The sequence below is a fragment of the Aquarana catesbeiana genome, unplaced genomic scaffold, assembly GCF_042186555.1.
Source record: "Aquarana catesbeiana isolate 2022-GZ unplaced genomic scaffold, ASM4218655v1 unanchor46, whole genome shotgun sequence".
NCBI lineage: Eukaryota > Metazoa > Chordata > Amphibia > Anura > Ranidae > Aquarana > Aquarana catesbeiana.
The window spans coordinates 92,699-112,080 of NW_027362702.1; the positions used below are offsets into that span (position 1 = coordinate 92,699).

The following is a 19,382-nucleotide window of genomic DNA, read 5'->3' on the forward strand; positions in this document are numbered from 1 at the left end:
GGTGTGCTTTGAAAGCTTGTGGCTAGCCAGACTGGGTCTTGGCTAAACATCCACAAGGTCACGAAAACAAACTGGGGAGAAGCAGAACATTTGGAGAAATATAGTCACCCCCGTAAGCCACTGGAGTGTCAGAAAAACTCCGGAGGATCTTTAACAACAATTGCATCGCTGTGTACTTCAAGTCCAGCAATACACTGGGACGGAAGCTTGTACATCGGCACTATCTGCACTGCCCATTTTGAACATCGCTCTAGCTAGCCAAGCGATTTGACAACAATTGTCACCTTTAGCCACGCCGATCTAGGCACCAATAGCTATGCAGGCTTCCTGCCACCAACAATGGGATCATCTAACTTGAACAGGGCGGTTCTACAATTTTCACACCTCCCCCTGTTCTTGGACAATCAACATCGACACATTCACATGGTGATTGTCTTAAGGTGTGACTAGAAGTGCTGCAGTTATCTTCCTGAGCCAAAGAAGTGGCTCGATCAACTATGTAAACCTCTTCAACAAACGGCTAGTACATTTGCAAGGGTCTCCAGTGAACGCTTGTTTGTCTGCTCAGTTGCCGGTCACCTGAAGAGAGCCAAAGGACACGCTTTGTTTTAGCCTTCGGGCCCCACTGAGGTAATGGAGAAAACATGAGCGTCCCTGGGTGGGCTCGAACCACCAACCTTTCGGTTAACAGCCGAACGCGCTAACCGATTGCGCCACAGAGACTGCACGCCGAGGGCCGGCGCACCGGCCGAGGGAGACATGAATAATAAAAACAAAGTTCCTTAAAAGGCTTCCCAATTGCACATTTCTAGAGTGCCTTCTAGTTAAAGGGGGAGAGAGGCAGGGTAAAAGAGGGCATCCTTCGAGCCGGAATCGAACCAGCGACCTAAGGATTACTACGTTGACGCTACAGTCCTCCGCTCTACCAGCTGAGCTATCGAAGGGCCCGCCGGTGGGTCGTAGCCCGTGACTCCTTGCATTCAAAGCCAGCGCTTTGCCCTTTGCGTTAGTCCTTCTGCCTTGAGGGATTGGTCTATGCCGCCTCTGCCTGAAAGGTCAAATGCCTTGGCAGCTGTGATGTGGGAAAGCTCGGCTTCACGTTTTGCACAGCGAGAAAACACAATCGAAGCACCTACCGCGTTTTGTTGGGAGCCCAAAAACCACAGCAGCAACGGTGATGTACCTCCCTGACAGCAAGTAAGCGCAGGAGTGTTTGGAAGCGCATTGCGTCTATCAAAACAAATTGGGCCGAAAGTTAGCAAAAAGTGTTTGGCGTCAGTTGGTAGCAAGAGGCCACACGGGAGGCAGCGTCTTAGCCCGGCTAGCTCAGTCGGTAGAGCATGAGACTCTTAATCTCAGGGTCGTGGGTTCGAGCCCCACGTTGGGCGTATGGCATCGCAACGTTTTGGCCCAGTCAGTGGCATTCATGCGCACTGCACGGCCCCACCTTTACCATATCGACTGGCTTCTCTTCCATTCCCTCTACAAACGGGGAAATGTTTCGAGCTTATCTTTCTAGTGGTCAATTCGTATGGCAGCAAGTTGACCTTGCGCTGGGGCGTGGTTCTTATCAGCGCCACGTGTGACACGAATTGGATAGAGATAGTGGCACAGACCCCGGACAGCCTTGCGTTGGTGGTATAGTGGTGAGCATAGCTGCCTTCCAAGCAGTTGACCCGGGTTCGATTCCCGGCCAACGCACTCCTATCCCTTTTTGGCCTTGCAAAGCGGCCCTAAGCAAAGACCCAAGTCATCCAGGTCCTTGAAGAAAGCTCCTAAGATATCCTGGCTTAGCGACAACTGTGGAGACTTTCTTCGGCATTCGAAAAGTCTCTGGCCTTATGCTTTAACTCGCTCAGGAGGTCCAGCATTATCCAGGGCCAAGGTTCAGCCATTTTGACTACTGATTCCCAAAGAGAATCAACTCTGTCACACACAACATTGCTAAGTATCTGGCAACAACGCTAACACCCTTAGCTGGCATCATATTGCACCATTTGCTATTCGGTGACGAAGGCATCGAATAGCAAATGACCCGCTTTGGACTGTGTCTTGCAAGGCAAGGAAAGGGGTGCATTTGGGCAAGGAGGCCTACAGGAAACCTACCCACACACCGCTATCTGCTTTTTGGCTCACACCACCCACTGGAACCCAAGCTGGGGCTTCTTAGGACTCTGCAATATCGGGCTGACGCGGTAACAACAAAAAGAGTCTACAGACCCTCTCAGGTGTGCTTTGAAAGCTTGTGGCTAGCCAGACTGGGTCTTGGCTAAACATCCACAAGGTCACGAAAACAAACTGGGGAGAAGCAGAACATTTGGAGAAATATAGTCACCCCCGTAAGCCACTGGAGTGTCAGAAAAACTCCGGAGGATCTTTAACAACAATTGCATCGCTGTGTACTTCAAGTCCAGCAATACACTGGGACGGAAGCTTGTACATCGGCACTATCTGCACTGCCCATTTTGAACATCGCTCTAGCTAGCCAAGCGATTTGACAACAATTGTCACCTTTAGCCACGCCGATCTAGGCACCAATAGCTATGCAGGCTTCCTGCCACCAACAATGGGATCATCTAACTTGAACAGGGCGGTTCTACAATTTTCACACCTCCCCCTGTTCTTGGACAATCAACATCGACACATTCACATGGTGATTGTCTTAAGGTGTGACTAGAAGTGCTGCAGTTATCTTCCTGAGCCAAAGAAGTGGCTCGATCAACTATGTAAACCTCTTCAACAAACGGCTAGTACATTTGCAAGGGTCTCCAGTGAACGCTTGTTTGTCTGCTCAGTTGCCGGTCACCTGAAGAGAGCCAAAGGACACGCTTTGTTTTAGCCTTCGGGCCCCACTGAGGTAATGGAGAAAACATGAGCGTCCCTGGGTGGGCTCGAACCACCAACCTTTCGGTTAACAGCCGAACGCGCTAACCGATTGCGCCACAGAGACTGCACGCCGAGGGCCGGCGCACCGGCCGAGGGAGACATGAATAATAAAAACAAAGTTCCTTAAAAGGCTTCCCAATTGCACATTTCTAGAGTGCCTTCTAGAGTGCCTTCTAGTTAAAGGGGGAGAGAGGCAGGGTAAAAGAGGGCATCCTTCGAGCCGGAATCGAACCAGCGACCTAAGGATTACTACGTTGACGCTACAGTCCTCCGCTCTACCAGCTGAGCTATCGAAGGGCCCGCCGGTGGGTCGTAGCCCGTGACTCCTTGCATTCAAAGCCAGCGCTTTGCCCTTTGCGTTAGTCCTTCTGCCTTGAGGGATTGGTCTATGCCGCCTCTGCCTGAAAGGTCAAATGCCTTGGCAGCTGTGATGTGGGAAAGCTCGGCTTCACGTTTTGCACAGCGAGAAAACACAATCGAAGCACCTACCGCGTTTTGTTGGGAGCCCAAAAACCACAGCAGCAACGGTGATGTACCTCCCTGACAGCAAGTAAGCGCAGGAGTGTTTGGAAGCGCATTGCGTCTATCAAAACAAATTGGGCCGAAAGTTAGCAAAAAGTGTTTGGCGTCAGTTGGTAGCAAGAGGCCACACGGGAGGCAGCGTCTTAGCCCGGCTAGCTCAGTCGGTAGAGCATGAGACTCTTAATCTCAGGGTCGTGGGTTCGAGCCCCACGTTGGGCGTATGGCATCGCAACGTTTTGGCCCAGTCAGTGGCATTCATGCGCACTGCACGGCCCCACCTTTACCATATCGACTGGCTTCTCTTCCATTCCCTCTACAAACGGGGAAATGTTTCGAGCTTATCTTTCTAGTGGTCAATTCGTATGGCAGCAAGTTGACCTTGCGCTGGGGCGTGGTTCTTATCAGCGCCACGTGTGACACGAATTGGATAGAGATAGTGGCACAGACCCCGGACAGCCTTGCGTTGGTGGTATAGTGGTGAGCATAGCTGCCTTCCAAGCAGTTGACCCGGGTTCGATTCCCGGCCAACGCACTCCTATCCCTTTTTGGCCTTGCAAAGCGGCCCTAAGCAAAGACCCAAGTCATCCAGGTCCTTGAAGAAAGCTCCTAAGATATCCTGGCTTAGCGACAACTGTGGAGACTTTCTTCGGCATTCGAAAAGTCTCTGGCCTTATGCTTTAACTCGCTCAGGAGGTCCAGCATTATCCAGGGCCAAGGTTCAGCCATTTTGACTACTGATTCCCAAAGAGAATCAACTCTGTCACACACAACATTGCTAAGTATCTGGCAACAACGCTAACACCCTTAGCTGGCATCATATTGCACCATTTGCTATTCGGTGACGAAGGCATCGAATAGCAAATGACCCGCTTTGGACTGTGTCTTGCAAGGCAAGGAAAGGGGTGCATTTGGGCAAGGAGGCCTACAGGAAACCTACCCACACACACCGCTATCTGCTTTTTGGCTCACACCACCCACTGGAACCCAAGCTGGGGCTTCTTAGGACTCTGCAATATCGGGCTGACGCGGTAACAACAAAAAGAGTCTACAGACCCTCTCAGGTGTGCTTTGAAAGCTTGTGGCTAGCCAGACTGGGTCTTGGCTAAACATCCACAAGGTCACGAAAACAAACTGGGGAGAAGCAGAACATTTGGAGAAATATAGTCACCCCCGTAAGCCACTGGAGTGTCAGAAAAACTCCGGAGGATCTTTAACAACAATTGCATCGCTGTGTACTTCAAGTCCAGCAATACACTGGGACGGAAGCTTGTACATCGGCACTATCTGCACTGCCCATTTTGAACATCGCTCTAGCTAGCCAAGCGATTTGACAACAATTGTCACCTTTAGCCACGCCGATCTAGGCACCAATAGCTATGCAGGCTTCCTGCCACCAACAATGGGATCATCTAACTTGAACAGGGCGGTTCTACAATTTTCACACCTCCCCCTGTTCTTGGACAATCAACATCGACACATTCACATGGTGATTGTCTTAAGGTGTGACTAGAAGTGCTGCAGTTATCTTCCTGAGCCAAAGAAGTGGCTCGATCAACTATGTAAACCTCTTCAACAAACGGCTAGTACATTTGCAAGGGTCTCCAGTGAACGCTTGTTTGTCTGCTCAGTTGCCGGTCACCTGAAGAGAGCCAAAGGACACGCTTTGTTTTAGCCTTCGGGCCCCACTGAGGTAATGGAGAAAACATGAGCGTCCCTGGGTGGGCTCGAACCACCAACCTTTCGGTTAACAGCCGAACGCGCTAACCGATTGCGCCACAGAGACTGCACGCCGAGGGCCGGCGCACCGGCCGAGGGAGACATGAATAATAAAAACAAAGTTCCTTAAAAGGCTTCCCAATTGCACATTTCTAGAGTGCCTTCTAGAGTGCCTTCTAGTTAAAGGGGGAGAGAGGCAGGGTAAAAGAGGGCATCCTTCGAGCCGGAATCGAACCAGCGACCTAAGGATTACTACGTTGACGCTACAGTCCTCCGCTCTACCAGCTGAGCTATCGAAGGGCCCGCCGGTGGGTCGTAGCCCGTGACTCCTTGCATTCAAAGCCAGCGCTTTGCCCTTTGCGTTAGTCCTTCTGCCTTGAGGGATTGGTCTATGCCGCCTCTGCCTGAAAGGTCAAATGCCTTGGCAGCTGTGATGTGGGAAAGCTCGGCTTCACGTTTTGCACAGCGAGAAAACACAATCGAAGCACCTACCGCGTTTTGTTGGGAGCCCAAAAACCACAGCAGCAACGGTGATGTACCTCCCTGACAGCAAGTAAGCGCAGGAGTGTTTGGAAGCGCATTGCGTCTATCAAAACAAATTGGGCCGAAAGTTAGCAAAAAGTGTTTGGCGTCAGTTGGTAGCAAGAGGCCACACGGGAGGCAGCGTCTTAGCCCGGCTAGCTCAGTCGGTAGAGCATGAGACTCTTAATCTCAGGGTCGTGGGTTCGAGCCCCACGTTGGGCGTATGGCATCGCAACGTTTTGGCCCAGTCAGTGGCATTCATGCGCACTGCACGGCCCCACCTTTACCATATCGACTGGCTTCTCTTCCATTCCCTCTACAAACGGGGAAATGTTTCGAGCTTATCTTTCTAGTGGTCAATTCGTATGGCAGCAAGTTGACCTTGCGCTGGGGCGTGGTTCTTATCAGCGCCACGTGTGACACGAATTGGATAGAGATAGTGGCACAGGCCCCGGACAGCCTTGCGTTGGTGGTATAGTGGTGAGCATAGCTGCCTTCCAAGCAGTTGACCCGGGTTCGATTCCCGGCCAACGCACTCCTATCCCTTTTTGGCCTTGCAAAGCGGCCCTAAGCAAAGACCCAAGTCATCCAGGTCCTTGAAGAAAGCTCCTAAGATATCCTGGCTTAGCGACAACTGTGGAGACTTTCTTCGGCATTCGAAAAGTCTCTGGCCTTATGCTTTAACTCGCTCAGGAGGTCCAGCATTATCCAGGGCCAAGGTTCAGCCATTTTGACTACTGATTCCCAAAGAGAATCAACTCTGTCACACACAACATTGCTAAGTATCTGGCAACAACGCTAACACCCTTAGCTGGCATCATATTGCACCATTTGCTATTCGGTGACGAAGGCATCGAATAGCAAATGACCCGCTTTGGACTGTGTCTTGCAAGGCAAGGAAAGGGGTGCATTTGGGCAAGGAGGCCTACAGGAAACCTACCCACACACACCGCTATCTGCTTTTTGGCTCACACCACCCACTGGAACCCAAGCTGGGGCTTCTTAGGACTCTGCAATATCGGGCTGACGCGGTAACAACAAAAAGAGTCTACAGACCCTCTCAGGTGTGCTTTGAAAGCTTGTGGCTAGCCAGACTGGGTCTTGGCTAAACATCCACAAGGTCACGAAAACAAACTGGGGAGAAGCAGAACATTTGGAGAAATATAGTCACCCCCGTAAGCCACTGGAGTGTCAGAAAAACTCCGGAGGATCTTTAACAACAATTGCATCGCTGTGTACTTCAAGTCCAGCAATACACTGGGACGGAAGCTTGTACATCGGCACTATCTGCACTGCCCATTTTGAACATCGCTCTAGCTAGCCAAGCGATTTGACAACAATTGTCACCTTTAGCCACGCCGATCTAGGCACCAATAGCTATGCAGGCTTCCTGCCACCAACAATGGGATCATCTAACTTGAACAGGGCGGTTCTACAATTTTCACACCTCCCCCTGTTCTTGGACAATCAACATCGACACATTCACATGGTGATTGTCTTAAGGTGTGACTAGAAGTGCTGCAGTTATCTTCCTGAGCCAAAGAAGTGGCTCGATCAACTATGTAAACCTCTTCAACAAATGGCTAGTACATTTGCAAGGGTCTCCAGTGAACGCTTGTTTGTCTGCTCAGTTGCCGGTCACCTGAAGAGAGCCAAAGGACACGCTTTGTTTTAGCCTTCGGGCCCCACTGAGGTAATGGAGAAAACATGAGCGTCCCTGGGTGGGCTCGAACCACCAACCTTTCGGTTAACAGCCGAACGCGCTAACCGATTGCGCCACAGAGACTGCACGCCGAGGGCCGGCGCACCGGCCGAGGGAGACATGAATAATAAAAACAAAGTTCCTTAAAAGGCTTCCCAATTGCACATTTCTAGAGTGCCTTCTAGAGTGCCTTCTAGTTAAAGGGGGAGAGAGGCAGGGTAAAAGAGGGCATCCTTCGAGCCGGAATCGAACCAGCGACCTAAGGATTACTACGTTGACGCTACAGTCCTCCGCTCTACCAGCTGAGCTATCGAAGGGCCCGCCGGTGGGTCGTAGCCCGTGACTCCTTGCATTCAAAGCCAGCGCTTTGCCCTTTGCGTTAGTCCTTCTGCCTTGAGGGATTGGTCTATGCCGCCTCTGCCTGAAAGGTCAAATGCCTTGGCAGCTGTGATGTGGGAAAGCTCGGCTTCACGTTTTGCACAGCGAGAAAACACAATCGAAGCACCTACCGCGTTTTGTTGGGAGCCCAAAAACCACAGCAGCAACGGTGATGTACCTCCCTGACAGCAAGTAAGCGCAGGAGTGTTTGGAAGCGCATTGCGTCTATCAAAACAAATTGGGCCGAAAGTTAGCAAAAAGTGTTTGGCGTCAGTTGGTAGCAAGAGGCCACACGGGAGGCAGCGTCTTAGCCCGGCTAGCTCAGTCGGTAGAGCATGAGACTCTTAATCTCAGGGTCGTGGGTTCGAGCCCCACGTTGGGCGTATGGCATCGCAACGTTTTGGCCCAGTCAGTGGCATTCATGCGCACTGCACGGCCCCACCTTTACCATATCGACTGGCTTCTCTTCCATTCCCTCTACAAACGGGGAAATGTTTCGAGCTTATCTTTCTAGTGGTCAATTCGTATGGCAGCAAGTTGACCTTGCGCTGGGGCGTGGTTCTTATCAGCGCCACGTGTGACACGAATTGGATAGAGATAGTGGCACAGGCCCCGGACAGCCTTGCGTTGGTGGTATAGTGGTGAGCATAGCTGCCTTCCAAGCAGTTGACCCGGGTTCGATTCCCGGCCAACGCACTCCTATCCCTTTTTGGCCTTGCAAAGCGGCCCTAAGCAAAGACCCAAGTCATCCAGGTCCTTGAAGAAAGCTCCTAAGATATCCTGGCTTAGCGACAACTGTGGAGACTTTCTTCGGCATTCGAAAAGTCTCTGGCCTTATGCTTTAACTCGCTCAGGAGGTCCAGCATTATCCAGGGCCAAGGTTCAGCCATTTTGACTACTGATTCCCAAAGAGAATCAACTCTGTCACACACAACATTGCTAAGTATCTGGCAACAACGCTAACACCCTTAGCTGGCATCATATTGCACCATTTGCTATTCGGTGACGAAGGCATCGAATAGCAAATGACCCGCTTTGGACTGTGTCTTGCAAGGCAAGGAAAGGGGTGCATTTGGGCAAGGAGGCCTACAGGAAACCTACCCACACACACCGCTATCTGCTTTTTGGCTCACACCACCCACTGGAACCCAAGCTGGGGCTTCTTAGGACTCTGCAATATCGGGCTGACGCGGTAACAACAAAAAGAGTCTACAGACCCTCTCAGGTGTGCTTTGAAAGCTTGTGGCTAGCCAGACTGGGTCTTGGCTAAACATCCACAAGGTCACGAAAACAAACTGGGGAGAAGCAGAACATTTGGAGAAATATAGTCACCCCCGTAAGCCACTGGAGTGTCAGAAAAACTCCGGAGGATCTTTAACAACAATTGCATCGCTGTGTACTTCAAGTCCAGCAATACACTGGGACGGAAGCTTGTACATCGGCACTATCTGCACTGCCCATTTTGAACATCGCTCTAGCTAGCCAAGCGATTTGACAACAATTGTCACCTTTAGCCACGCCGATCTAGGCACCAATAGCTATGCAGGCTTCCTGCCACCAACAATGGGATCATCTAACTTGAACAGGGCGGTTCTACAATTTTCACACCTCCCCCTGTTCTTGGACAATCAACATCGACACATTCACATGGTGATTGTCTTAAGGTGTGACTAGAAGTGCTGCAGTTATCTTCCTGAGCCAAAGAAGTGGCTCGATCAACTATGTAAACCTCTTCAACAAACGGCTAGTACATTTGCAAGGGTCTCCAGTGAACGCTTGTTTGTCTGCTCAGTTGCCGGTCACCTGAAGAGAGCCAAAGGACACGCTTTGTTTTAGCCTTCGGGCCCCACTGAGGTAATGGAGAAAACATGAGCGTCCCTGGGTGGGCTCGAACCACCAACCTTTCGGTTAACAGCCGAACGCGCTAACCGATTGCGCCACAGAGACTGCACGCCGAGGGCCGGCGCACCGGCCGAGGGAGACATGAATAATAAAAACAAAGTTCCTTAAAAGGCTTCCCAATTGCACATTTCTAGAGTGCCTTCTAGAGTGCCTTCTAGTTAAAGGGGGAGAGAGGCAGGGTAAAAGAGGGCATCCTTCGAGCCGGAATCGAACCAGCGACCTAAGGATTACTACGTTGACGCTACAGTCCTCCGCTCTACCAGCTGAGCTATCGAAGGGCCCGCCGGTGGGTCGTAGCCCGTGACTCCTTGCATTCAAAGCCAGCGCTTTGCCCTTTGCGTTAGTCCTTCTGCCTTGAGGGATTGGTCTATGCCGCCTCTGCCTGAAAGGTCAAATGCCTTGGCAGCTGTGATGTGGGAAAGCTCGGCTTCACGTTTTGCACAGCGAGAAAACACAATCGAAGCACCTACCGCGTTTTGTTGGGAGCCCAAAAACCACAGCAGCAACGGTGATGTACCTCCCTGACAGCAAGTAAGCGCAGGAGTGTTTGGAAGCGCATTGCGTCTATCAAAACAAATTGGGCCGAAAGTTAGCAAAAAGTGTTTGGCGTCAGTTGGTAGCAAGAGGCCACACGGGAGGCAGCGTCTTAGCCCGGCTAGCTCAGTCGGTAGAGCATGAGACTCTTAATCTCAGGGTCGTGGGTTCGAGCCCCACGTTGGGCGTATGGCATCGCAACGTTTTGGCCCAGTCAGTGGCATTCATGCGCACTGCACGGCCCCACCTTTACCATATCGACTGGCTTCTCTTCCATTCCCTCTACAAACGGGGAAATGTTTCGAGCTTATCTTTCTAGTGGTCAATTCGTATGGCAGCAAGTTGACCTTGCGCTGGGGCGTGGTTCTTATCAGCGCCACGTGTGACACGAATTGGATAGAGATAGTGGCACAGGCCCCGGACAGCCTTGCGTTGGTGGTATAGTGGTGAGCATAGCTGCCTTCCAAGCAGTTGACCCGGGTTCGATTCCCGGCCAACGCACTCCTATCCCTTTTTGGCCTTGCAAAGCGGCCCTAAGCAAAGACCCAAGTCATCCAGGTCCTTGAAGAAAGCTCCTAAGATATCCTGGCTTAGCGACAACTGTGGAGACTTTCTTCGGCATTCGAAAAGTCTCTGGCCTTATGCTTTAACTCGCTCAGGAGGTCCAGCATTATCCAGGGCCAAGGTTCAGCCATTTTGACTACTGATTCCCAAAGAGAATCAACTCTGTCACACACAACATTGCTAAGTATCTGGCAACAACGCTAACACCCTTAGCTGGCATCATATTGCACCATTTGCTATTCGGTGACGAAGGCATCGAATAGCAAATGACCCGCTTTGGACTGTGTCTTGCAAGGCAAGGAAAGGGGTGCATTTGGGCAAGGAGGCCTACAGGAAACCTACCCACACACACCGCTATCTGCTTTTTGGCTCACACCACCCACTGGAACCCAAGCTGGGGCTTCTTAGGACTCTGCAATATCGGGCTGACGCGGTAACAACAAAAGGAGTCTACAGACCCTCTCAGGTGTGCTTTGAAAGCTTGTGGCTAGCCAGACTGGGTCTTGGCTAAACATCCACAAGGTCACGAAAACAAACTGGGGAGAAGCAGAACATTTGGAGAAATATAGTCACCCCCGTAAGCCACTGGAGTGTCAGAAAAACTCCGGAGGATCTTTAACAACAATTGCATCGCTGTGTACTTCAAGTCCAGCAATACACTGGGACGGAAGCTTGTACATCGGCACTATCTGCACTGCCCATTTTGAACATCGCTCTAGCTAGCCAAGCGATTTGACAACAATTGTCACCTTTAGCCACGCCGATCTAGGCACCAATAGCTATGCAGGCTTCCTGCCACCAACAATGGGATCATCTAACTTGAACAGGGCGGTTCTACAATTTTCACACCTCCCCCTGTTCTTGGACAATCAACATCGACACATTCACATGGTGATTGTCTTAAGGTGTGACTAGAAGTGCTGCAGTTATCTTCCTGAGCCAAAGAAGTGGCTCGATCAACTATGTAAACCTCTTCAACAAACGGCTAGTACATTTGCAAGGGTCTCCAGTGAACGCTTGTTTGTCTGCTCAGTTGCCGGTCACCTGAAGAGAGCCAAAGGACACGCTTTGTTTTAGCCTTCGGGCCCCACTGAGGTAATGGAGAAAACATGAGCGTCCCTGGGTGGGCTCGAACCACCAACCTTTCGGTTAACAGCCGAACGCGCTAACCGATTGCGCCACAGAGACTGCACGCCGAGGGCCGGCGCACCGGCCGAGGGAGACATGAATAATAAAAACAAAGTTCCTTAAAAGGCTTCCCAATTGCACATTTCTAGAGTGCCTTCTAGAGTGCCTTCTAGTTAAAGGGGGAGAGAGGCAGGGTAAAAGAGGGCATCCTTCGAGCCGGAATCGAACCAGCGACCTAAGGATTACTACGTTGACGCTACAGTCCTCCGCTCTACCAGCTGAGCTATCGAAGGGCCCGCCGGTGGGTCGTAGCCCGTGACTCCTTGCATTCAAAGCCAGCGCTTTGCCCTTTGCGTTAGTCCTTCTGCCTTGAGGGATTGGTCTATGCCGCCTCTGCCTGAAAGGTCAAATGCCTTGGCAGCTGTGATGTGGGAAAGCTCGGCTTCACGTTTTGCACAGCGAGAAAACACAATCGAAGCACCTACCGCGTTTTGTTGGGAGCCCAAAAACCACAGCAGCAACGGTGATGTACCTCCCTGACAGCAAGTAAGCGCAGGAGTGTTTGGAAGCGCATTGCGTCTATCAAAACAAATTGGGCCGAAAGTTAGCAAAAAGTGTTTGGCGTCAGTTGGTAGCAAGAGGCCACACGGGAGGCAGCGTCTTAGCCCGGCTAGCTCAGTCGGTAGAGCATGAGACTCTTAATCTCAGGGTCGTGGGTTCGAGCCCCACGTTGGGCGTATGGCATCGCAACGTTTTGGCCCAGTCAGTGGCATTCATGCGCACTGCACGGCCCCACCTTTACCATATCGACTGGCTTCTCTTCCATTCCCTCTACAAACGGGGAAATGTTTCGAGCTTATCTTTCTAGTGGTCAATTCGTATGGCAGCAAGTTGACCTTGCGCTGGGGCGTGGTTCTTATCAGCGCCACGTGTGACACGAATTGGATAGAGATAGTGGCACAGACCCCGGACAGCCTTGCGTTGGTGGTATAGTGGTGAGCATAGCTGCCTTCCAAGCAGTTGACCCGGGTTCGATTCCCGGCCAACGCACTCCTATCCCTTTTTGGCCTTGCAAAGCGGCCCTAAGCAAAGACCCAAGTCATCCAGGTCCTTGAAGAAAGCTCCTAAGATATCCTGGCTTAGCGACAACTGTGGAGACTTTCTTCGGCATTCGAAAAGTCTCTGGCCTTATGCTTTAACTCGCTCAGGAGGTCCAGCATTATCCAGGGCCAAGGTTCAGCCATTTTGACTACTGATTCCCAAAGAGAATCAACTCTGTCACACACAACATTGCTAAGTATCTGGCAACAACGCTAACACCCTTAGCTGGCATCATATTGCACCATTTGCTATTCGGTGACGAAGGCATCGAATAGCAAATGACCCGCTTTGGACTGTGTCTTGCAAGGCAAGGAAAGGGGTGCATTTGGGCAAGGAGGCCTACAGGAAACCTACCCACACACACCGCTATCTGCTTTTTGGCTCACACCACCCACTGGAACCCAAGCTGGGGCTTCTTAGGACTCTGCAATATCGGGCTGACGCGGTAACAACAAAAAGAGTCTACAGACCCTCTCAGGTGTGCTTTGAAAGCTTGTGGCTAGCCAGACTGGGTCTTGGCTAAACATCCACAAGGTCACGAAAACAAACTGGGGAGAAGCAGAACATTTGGAGAAATATAGTCACCCCCGTAAGCCACTGGAGTGTCAGAAAAACTCCGGAGGATCTTTAACAACAATTGCATCGCTGTGTACTTCAAGTCCAGCAATACACTGGGACGGAAGCTTGTACATCGGCACTATCTGCACTGCCCATTTTGAACATCGCTCTAGCTAGCCAAGCGATTTGACAACAATTGTCACCTTTAGCCACGCCGATCTAGGCACCAATAGCTATGCAGGCTTCCTGCCACCAACAATGGGATCATCTAACTTGAACAGGGCGGTTCTACAATTTTCACACCTCCCCCTGTTCTTGGACAATCAACATCGACACATTCACATGGTGATTGTCTTAAGGTGTGACTAGAAGTGCTGCAGTTATCTTCCTGAGCCAAAGAAGTGGCTCGATCAACTATGTAAACCTCTTCAACAAACGGCTAGTACATTTGCAAGGGTCTCCAGTGAACGCTTGTTTGTCTGCTCAGTTGCCGGTCACCTGAAGAGAGCCAAAGGACACGCTTTGTTTTAGCCTTCGGGCCCCACTGAGGTAATGGAGAAAACATGAGCGTCCCTGGGTGGGCTCGAACCACCAACCTTTCGGTTAACAGCCGAACGCGCTAACCGATTGCGCCACAGAGACTGCACGCCGAGGGCCGGCGCACCGGCCGAGGGAGACATGAATAATAAAAACAAAGTTCCTTAAAAGGCTTCCCAATTGCACATTTCTAGAGTGCCTTCTAGAGTGCCTTCTAGTTAAAGGGGGAGAGAGGCAGGGTAAAAGAGGGCATCCTTCGAGCCGGAATCGAACCAGCGACCTAAGGATTACTACGTTGACGCTACAGTCCTCCGCTCTACCAGCTGAGCTATCGAAGGGCCCGCCGGTGGGTCGTAGCCCGTGACTCCTTGCATTCAAAGCCAGCGCTTTGCCCTTTGCGTTAGTCCTTCTGCCTTGAGGGATTGGTCTATGCCGCCTCTGCCTGAAAGGTCAAATGCCTTGGCAGCTGTGATGTGGGAAAGCTCGGCTTCACGTTTTGCACAGCGAGAAAACACAATCGAAGCACCTACCGCGTTTTGTTGGGAGCCCAAAAACCACAGCAGCAACGGTGATGTACCTCCCTGACAGCAAGTAAGCGCAGGAGTGTTTGGAAGCGCATTGCGTCTATCAAAACAAATTGGGCCGAAAGTTAGCAAAAAGTGTTTGGCGTCAGTTGGTAGCAAGAGGCCACACGGGAGGCAGCGTCTTAGCCCGGCTAGCTCAGTCGGTAGAGCATGAGACTCTTAATCTCAGGGTCGTGGGTTCGAGCCCCACGTTGGGCGTATGGCATCGCAACGTTTTGGCCCAGTCAGTGGCATTCATGCGCACTGCACGGCCCCACCTTTACCATATCGACTGGCTTCTCTTCCATTCCCTCTACAAACGGGGAAATGTTTCGAGCTTATCTTTCTAGTGGTCAATTCGTATGGCAGCAAGTTGACCTTGCGCTGGGGCGTGGTTCTTATCAGCGCCACGTGTGACACGAATTGGATAGAGATAGTGGCACAGGCCCCGGACAGCCTTGCGTTGGTGGTATAGTGGTGAGCATAGCTGCCTTCCAAGCAGTTGACCCGGGTTCGATTCCCGGCCAACGCACTCCTATCCCTTTTTGGCCTTGCAAAGCGGCCCTAAGCAAAGACCCAAGTCATCCAGGTCCTTGAAGAAAGCTCCTAAGATATCCTGGCTTAGCGACAACTGTGGAGACTTTCTTCGGCATTCGAAAAGTCTCTGGCCTTATGCTTTAACTCGCTCAGGAGGTCCAGCATTATCCAGGGCCAAGGTTCAGCCATTTTGACTACTGATTCCCAAAGAGAATCAACTCTGTCACACACAACATTGCTAAGTATCTGGCAACAACGCTAACACCCTTAGCTGGCATCATATTGCACCATTTGCTATTCGGTGACGAAGGCATCGAATAGCAAATGACCCGCTTTGGACTGTGTCTTGCAAGGCAAGGAAAGGGGTGCATTTGGGCAAGGAGGCCTACAGGAAACCTACCCACACACACCGCTATCTGCTTTTTGGCTCACACCACCCACTGGAACCCAAGCTGGGGCTTCTTAGGACTCTGCAATATCGGGCTGACGCGGTAACAACAAAAGGAGTCTACAGACCCTCTCAGGTGTGCTTTGAAAGCTTGTGGCTAGCCAGACTGGGTCTTGGCTAAACATCCACAAGGTCACGAAAACAAACTGGGGAGAAGCAGAACATTTGGAGAAATATAGTCACCCCCGTAAGCCACTGGAGTGTCAGAAAAACTCCGGAGGATCTTTAACAACAATTGCATCGCTGTGTACTTCAAGTCCAGCAATACACTGGGACGGAAGCTTGTACATCGGCACTATCTGCACTGCCCATTTTGAACATCGCTCTAGCTAGCCAAGCGATTTGACAACAATTGTCACCTTTAGCCACGCCGATCTAGGCACCAATAGCTATGCAGGCTTCCTGCCACCAACAATGGGATCATCTAACTTGAACAGGGCGGTTCTACAATTTTCACACCTCCCCCTGTTCTTGGACAATCAACATCGACACATTCACATGGTGATTGTCTTAAGGTGTGACTAGAAGTGCTGCAGTTATCTTCCTGAGCCAAAGAAGTGGCTCGATCAACTATGTAAACCTCTTCAACAAACGGCTAGTACATTTGCAAGGGTCTCCAGTGAACGCTTGTTTGTCTGCTCAGTTGCCGGTCACCTGAAGAGAGCCAAAGGACACGCTTTGTTTTAGCCTTCGGGCCCCACTGAGGTAATGGAGAAAACATGAGCGTCCCTGGGTGGGCTCGAACCACCAACCTTTCGGTTAACAGCCGAACGCGCTAACCGATTGCGCCACAGAGACTGCACGCCGAGGGCCGGCGCACCGGCCGAGGGAGACATGAATAATAAAAACAAAGTTCCTTAAAAGGCTTCCCAATTGCACATTTCTAGAGTGCCTTCTAGAGTGCCTTCTAGTTAAAGGGGGAGAGAGGCAGGGTAAAAGAGGGCATCCTTCGAGCCGGAATCGAACCAGCGACCTAAGGATTACTACGTTGACGCTACAGTCCTCCGCTCTACCAGCTGAGCTATCGAAGGGCCCGCCGGTGGGTCGTAGCCCGTGACTCCTTGCATTCAAAGCCAGCGCTTTGCCCTTTGCGTTAGTCCTTCTGCCTTGAGGGATTGGTCTATGCCGCCTCTGCCTGAAAGGTCAAATGCCTTGGCAGCTGTGATGTGGGAAAGCTCGGCTTCACGTTTTGCACAGCGAGAAAACACAATCGAAGCACCTACCGCGTTTTGTTGGGAGCCCAAAAACCACAGCAGCAACGGTGATGTACCTCCCTGACAGCAAGTAAGCGCAGGAGTGTTTGGAAGCGCATTGCGTCTATCAAAACAAATTGGGCCGAAAGTTAGCAAAAAGTGTTTGGCGTCAGTTGGTAGCAAGAGGCCACACGGGAGGCAGCGTCTTAGCCCGGCTAGCTCAGTCGGTAGAGCATGAGACTCTTAATCTCAGGGTCGTGGGTTCGAGCCCCACGTTGGGCGTATGGCATCGCAATGTTTTGGCCCAGTCAGTGGCATTCATGCGCACTGCACGGCCCCACCTTTACCATATCGACTGGCTTCTCTTCCATTCCCTCTACAAACGGGGAAATGTTTCGAGCTTATCTTTCTAGTGGTCAATTCGTATGGCAGCAAGTTGACCTTGCGCTGGGGCGTGGTTCTTATCAGCGCCACGTGTGACACGAATTGGATAGAGATAGTGGCACAGACCCCGGACAGCCTTGCGTTGGTGGTATAGTGGTGAGCATAGCTGCCTTCCAAGCAGTTGACCCGGGTTCGATTCCCGGCCAACGCACTCCTATCCCTTTTTGGCCTTGCAAAGCGGCCCTAAGCAAAGACCCAAGTCATCCAGGTCCTTGAAGAAAGCTCCTAAGATATCCTGGCTTAGCGACAACTGTGGAGACTTTCTTCGGCATTCGAAAAGTCTCTGGCCTTATGCTTTAACTCGCTCAGGAGGTCCAGCATTATCCAGGGCCAAGGTTCAGCCATTTTGACTACTGATTCCCAAAGAGAATCAACTCTGTCACACACAACATTGCTAAGTATCTGGCAACAACGCTAACACCCTTAGCTGGCATCATATTGCACCATTTGCTATTCGGTGACGAAGGCATCGAATAGCAAATGACCCGCTTTGGACTGTGTCTTGCAAGGCAAGGAAAGGGGTGCATTTGGGCAAGGAGGCCTACAGGAAACCTACCCACACACACCGCTATCTGCTTTTTGGCTCACACCACCCACTGGAACCCAAGCTGGGGCTTCTTAGGACTCTGCAATATCGGGCTGACGCGGTAACAACAAAAAGAGTCTACAGACCCTCTCAGGTGTGCTTTGAAAGCTTGTGGCTAGCCAGACTGGGTCTTGGCTAAACATCCACAAGGTCACGAAAACAAACTGGGGAGAAGCAGAACATTTGGAGAAATATAGTCACCCCCGTAAGCCACTGGAGTGTCAGAAAAACTCCGGAGGATCTTTAACAACAATTGCATCGCTGTGTACTTCAAGTCCAGCAATACACTGGGACGGAAGCTTGTACATCGGCACTATCTGCACTGCCCATTTTGAACATCGCTCTAGCTAGCCAAGCGATTTGACAACAATTGTCACCTTTAGCCACGCCGATCTAGGCACCAATAGCTATGCAGGCTTCCTGCCACCAACAATGGGATCATCTAACTTGAACAGGGCGGTTCTACAATTTTCACACCTCCCCCTGTTCTTGGACAATCAACATCGACACATTCACATGGTGATTGTCTTAAGGTGTGACTAGAAGTGCTGCAGTTATCTTCCTGAGCCAAAGAAGTGGCTCGATCAACTATGTAAACCTCTTCAACAAACGGCTAGTACATTTGCAAGGGTCTCCAGTGAACGCTTGTTTGTCTGCTCAGTTGCCGGTCACCTGAAGAGAGCCAAAGGACACGCTTTGTTTTAGCCTTCGGGCCCCACTGAGGTAATGGAGAAAACATGAGCGTCCCTGGGTGGGCTCGAACCACCAACCTTTCGGTTAACAGCCGAACGCGCTAACCGATTGCGCCACAGAGACTGCACGCCGAGGGCCGGCGCACCGGCCGAGGGAGACATGAATAATAAAAACAAAGTTCCTTAAAAGGCTTCCCAATTGCACATTTCTAGAGTGCCTTCTAGAGTGCCTTCTAGTTAAAGGGGGAGAGAGGCAGGGTAAAAGAGGGCATCCTTCGAGCCGGAATCGAACCAGCGACCTAAGGATTACTACGTTGACGCTACAGTCCTCCGCTCTACCAGCTGAGCTATCGAAGGGCCCGCCGGTGGGTCGTAGCCCGTGACTCCTTGCATTCAAAGCCAGCGCTTTGCCCTTTGCGTTAGTCCTTCTGCCTTGAGGGATTGGTCTATGCCGCCTCTGCCTGAAAGGTCAAATGCCTTGGCAGCTGTGATGTGGGAAAGCTCGGCTTCACGTTTTGCACAGCGAGAAAACACAATCGAAGCACCTACCGCGTTTTGTTGGGAGCCCAAAAACCACAGCAGCAACGGTGATGTACCTCCCTGACAGCAAGTAAGCGCAGGAGTGTTTGGAAGCGCATTGCGTCTATCAAAACAAATTGGGCCGAAAGTTAGCAAAAAGTGTTTGGCGTCAGTTGGTAGCAAGAGGCCACACGGGAGGCAGCGTCTTAGCCCGGCTAGCTCAGTCGGTAGAGCATGAGACTCTTAATCTCAGGGTCGTGGGTTCGAGCCCCACGTTGGGCGTATGGCATCGCAACGTTTTGGCCCAGTCAGTGGCATTCATGCGCACTGCACGGCCCCACCTTTACCAT

General features: G+C 51.3%; 35 non-coding genes across 35 annotated transcripts; 17 read left to right on the forward strand and 18 right to left on the reverse strand.

Annotated features, from left to right (window-relative positions):
• Positions 1-649: 649 nt before the first annotated feature.
• TRNAN-GUU (transfer RNA asparagine (anticodon GUU)) lies at positions 650-723 on the reverse strand. The gene has a single exon. It is a non-coding gene; the product is annotated as a tRNA-Asn (tRNA).
• A 135-nt stretch (positions 724-858) lies between these two features.
• On the reverse strand, positions 859-944 carry TRNAY-GUA (transfer RNA tyrosine (anticodon GUA)). Its single transcript is given in 2 exon segments — positions 859-894; positions 908-944. It is a non-coding gene; the product is annotated as a tRNA-Tyr (tRNA).
• A 371-nt stretch (positions 945-1,315) lies between these two features.
• TRNAK-CUU (transfer RNA lysine (anticodon CUU)) lies at positions 1,316-1,388 on the forward strand. The gene has a single exon. It is a non-coding gene; the product is annotated as a tRNA-Lys (tRNA).
• Positions 1,389-1,629: 241 nt separating this feature from the next.
• Positions 1,630-1,701, forward strand: TRNAG-UCC (transfer RNA glycine (anticodon UCC)). Its single transcript has one exon. It is a non-coding gene; the product is annotated as a tRNA-Gly (tRNA).
• A 1,175-nt stretch (positions 1,702-2,876) lies between these two features.
• Positions 2,877-2,950, reverse strand: TRNAN-GUU (transfer RNA asparagine (anticodon GUU)). The gene has a single exon. It is a non-coding gene; the product is annotated as a tRNA-Asn (tRNA).
• A 147-nt stretch (positions 2,951-3,097) lies between these two features.
• On the reverse strand, positions 3,098-3,183 carry TRNAY-GUA (transfer RNA tyrosine (anticodon GUA)). The gene is given in 2 exon segments: positions 3,098-3,133; positions 3,147-3,183. It is a non-coding gene; the product is annotated as a tRNA-Tyr (tRNA).
• Positions 3,184-3,554: 371 nt separating this feature from the next.
• On the forward strand, positions 3,555-3,627 carry TRNAK-CUU (transfer RNA lysine (anticodon CUU)). Its single transcript has one exon. It is a non-coding gene; the product is annotated as a tRNA-Lys (tRNA).
• A 241-nt stretch (positions 3,628-3,868) lies between these two features.
• TRNAG-UCC (transfer RNA glycine (anticodon UCC)) lies at positions 3,869-3,940 on the forward strand. Its single transcript has one exon. It is a non-coding gene; the product is annotated as a tRNA-Gly (tRNA).
• A 1,177-nt stretch (positions 3,941-5,117) lies between these two features.
• TRNAN-GUU (transfer RNA asparagine (anticodon GUU)) lies at positions 5,118-5,191 on the reverse strand. Its single transcript has one exon. It is a non-coding gene; the product is annotated as a tRNA-Asn (tRNA).
• Positions 5,192-5,338: 147 nt separating this feature from the next.
• On the reverse strand, positions 5,339-5,424 carry TRNAY-GUA (transfer RNA tyrosine (anticodon GUA)). The gene is given in 2 exon segments: positions 5,339-5,374; positions 5,388-5,424. It is a non-coding gene; the product is annotated as a tRNA-Tyr (tRNA).
• A 371-nt stretch (positions 5,425-5,795) lies between these two features.
• On the forward strand, positions 5,796-5,868 carry TRNAK-CUU (transfer RNA lysine (anticodon CUU)). The gene has a single exon. It is a non-coding gene; the product is annotated as a tRNA-Lys (tRNA).
• Positions 5,869-6,109: 241 nt separating this feature from the next.
• On the forward strand, positions 6,110-6,181 carry TRNAG-UCC (transfer RNA glycine (anticodon UCC)). Its single transcript has one exon. It is a non-coding gene; the product is annotated as a tRNA-Gly (tRNA).
• A 1,177-nt stretch (positions 6,182-7,358) lies between these two features.
• On the reverse strand, positions 7,359-7,432 carry TRNAN-GUU (transfer RNA asparagine (anticodon GUU)). The gene has a single exon. It is a non-coding gene; the product is annotated as a tRNA-Asn (tRNA).
• A 147-nt stretch (positions 7,433-7,579) lies between these two features.
• On the reverse strand, positions 7,580-7,665 carry TRNAY-GUA (transfer RNA tyrosine (anticodon GUA)). Its single transcript is given in 2 exon segments — positions 7,580-7,615; positions 7,629-7,665. It is a non-coding gene; the product is annotated as a tRNA-Tyr (tRNA).
• Positions 7,666-8,036: 371 nt separating this feature from the next.
• Positions 8,037-8,109, forward strand: TRNAK-CUU (transfer RNA lysine (anticodon CUU)). The gene has a single exon. It is a non-coding gene; the product is annotated as a tRNA-Lys (tRNA).
• A 241-nt stretch (positions 8,110-8,350) lies between these two features.
• TRNAG-UCC (transfer RNA glycine (anticodon UCC)) lies at positions 8,351-8,422 on the forward strand. The gene has a single exon. It is a non-coding gene; the product is annotated as a tRNA-Gly (tRNA).
• A 1,177-nt stretch (positions 8,423-9,599) lies between these two features.
• Positions 9,600-9,673, reverse strand: TRNAN-GUU (transfer RNA asparagine (anticodon GUU)). Its single transcript has one exon. It is a non-coding gene; the product is annotated as a tRNA-Asn (tRNA).
• A 147-nt stretch (positions 9,674-9,820) lies between these two features.
• Positions 9,821-9,906, reverse strand: TRNAY-GUA (transfer RNA tyrosine (anticodon GUA)). The gene is given in 2 exon segments: positions 9,821-9,856; positions 9,870-9,906. It is a non-coding gene; the product is annotated as a tRNA-Tyr (tRNA).
• A 371-nt stretch (positions 9,907-10,277) lies between these two features.
• Positions 10,278-10,350, forward strand: TRNAK-CUU (transfer RNA lysine (anticodon CUU)). Its single transcript has one exon. It is a non-coding gene; the product is annotated as a tRNA-Lys (tRNA).
• Positions 10,351-10,591: 241 nt separating this feature from the next.
• On the forward strand, positions 10,592-10,663 carry TRNAG-UCC (transfer RNA glycine (anticodon UCC)). Its single transcript has one exon. It is a non-coding gene; the product is annotated as a tRNA-Gly (tRNA).
• A 1,177-nt stretch (positions 10,664-11,840) lies between these two features.
• Positions 11,841-11,914, reverse strand: TRNAN-GUU (transfer RNA asparagine (anticodon GUU)). The gene has a single exon. It is a non-coding gene; the product is annotated as a tRNA-Asn (tRNA).
• Positions 11,915-12,061: 147 nt separating this feature from the next.
• On the reverse strand, positions 12,062-12,147 carry TRNAY-GUA (transfer RNA tyrosine (anticodon GUA)). The gene is given in 2 exon segments: positions 12,062-12,097; positions 12,111-12,147. It is a non-coding gene; the product is annotated as a tRNA-Tyr (tRNA).
• Positions 12,148-12,518: 371 nt separating this feature from the next.
• Positions 12,519-12,591, forward strand: TRNAK-CUU (transfer RNA lysine (anticodon CUU)). Its single transcript has one exon. It is a non-coding gene; the product is annotated as a tRNA-Lys (tRNA).
• A 241-nt stretch (positions 12,592-12,832) lies between these two features.
• TRNAG-UCC (transfer RNA glycine (anticodon UCC)) lies at positions 12,833-12,904 on the forward strand. The gene has a single exon. It is a non-coding gene; the product is annotated as a tRNA-Gly (tRNA).
• A 1,177-nt stretch (positions 12,905-14,081) lies between these two features.
• TRNAN-GUU (transfer RNA asparagine (anticodon GUU)) lies at positions 14,082-14,155 on the reverse strand. The gene has a single exon. It is a non-coding gene; the product is annotated as a tRNA-Asn (tRNA).
• A 147-nt stretch (positions 14,156-14,302) lies between these two features.
• Positions 14,303-14,388, reverse strand: TRNAY-GUA (transfer RNA tyrosine (anticodon GUA)). The gene is given in 2 exon segments: positions 14,303-14,338; positions 14,352-14,388. It is a non-coding gene; the product is annotated as a tRNA-Tyr (tRNA).
• A 371-nt stretch (positions 14,389-14,759) lies between these two features.
• Positions 14,760-14,832, forward strand: TRNAK-CUU (transfer RNA lysine (anticodon CUU)). The gene has a single exon. It is a non-coding gene; the product is annotated as a tRNA-Lys (tRNA).
• A 241-nt stretch (positions 14,833-15,073) lies between these two features.
• Positions 15,074-15,145, forward strand: TRNAG-UCC (transfer RNA glycine (anticodon UCC)). Its single transcript has one exon. It is a non-coding gene; the product is annotated as a tRNA-Gly (tRNA).
• A 1,177-nt stretch (positions 15,146-16,322) lies between these two features.
• Positions 16,323-16,396, reverse strand: TRNAN-GUU (transfer RNA asparagine (anticodon GUU)). Its single transcript has one exon. It is a non-coding gene; the product is annotated as a tRNA-Asn (tRNA).
• A 147-nt stretch (positions 16,397-16,543) lies between these two features.
• Positions 16,544-16,629, reverse strand: TRNAY-GUA (transfer RNA tyrosine (anticodon GUA)). Its single transcript is given in 2 exon segments — positions 16,544-16,579; positions 16,593-16,629. It is a non-coding gene; the product is annotated as a tRNA-Tyr (tRNA).
• Positions 16,630-17,000: 371 nt separating this feature from the next.
• On the forward strand, positions 17,001-17,073 carry TRNAK-CUU (transfer RNA lysine (anticodon CUU)). Its single transcript has one exon. It is a non-coding gene; the product is annotated as a tRNA-Lys (tRNA).
• A 241-nt stretch (positions 17,074-17,314) lies between these two features.
• Positions 17,315-17,386, forward strand: TRNAG-UCC (transfer RNA glycine (anticodon UCC)). Its single transcript has one exon. It is a non-coding gene; the product is annotated as a tRNA-Gly (tRNA).
• A 1,177-nt stretch (positions 17,387-18,563) lies between these two features.
• Positions 18,564-18,637, reverse strand: TRNAN-GUU (transfer RNA asparagine (anticodon GUU)). The gene has a single exon. It is a non-coding gene; the product is annotated as a tRNA-Asn (tRNA).
• Positions 18,638-18,784: 147 nt separating this feature from the next.
• Positions 18,785-18,870, reverse strand: TRNAY-GUA (transfer RNA tyrosine (anticodon GUA)). The gene is given in 2 exon segments: positions 18,785-18,820; positions 18,834-18,870. It is a non-coding gene; the product is annotated as a tRNA-Tyr (tRNA).
• A 371-nt stretch (positions 18,871-19,241) lies between these two features.
• TRNAK-CUU (transfer RNA lysine (anticodon CUU)) lies at positions 19,242-19,314 on the forward strand. Its single transcript has one exon. It is a non-coding gene; the product is annotated as a tRNA-Lys (tRNA).
• Positions 19,315-19,382: the final 68 nt, after the last annotated feature.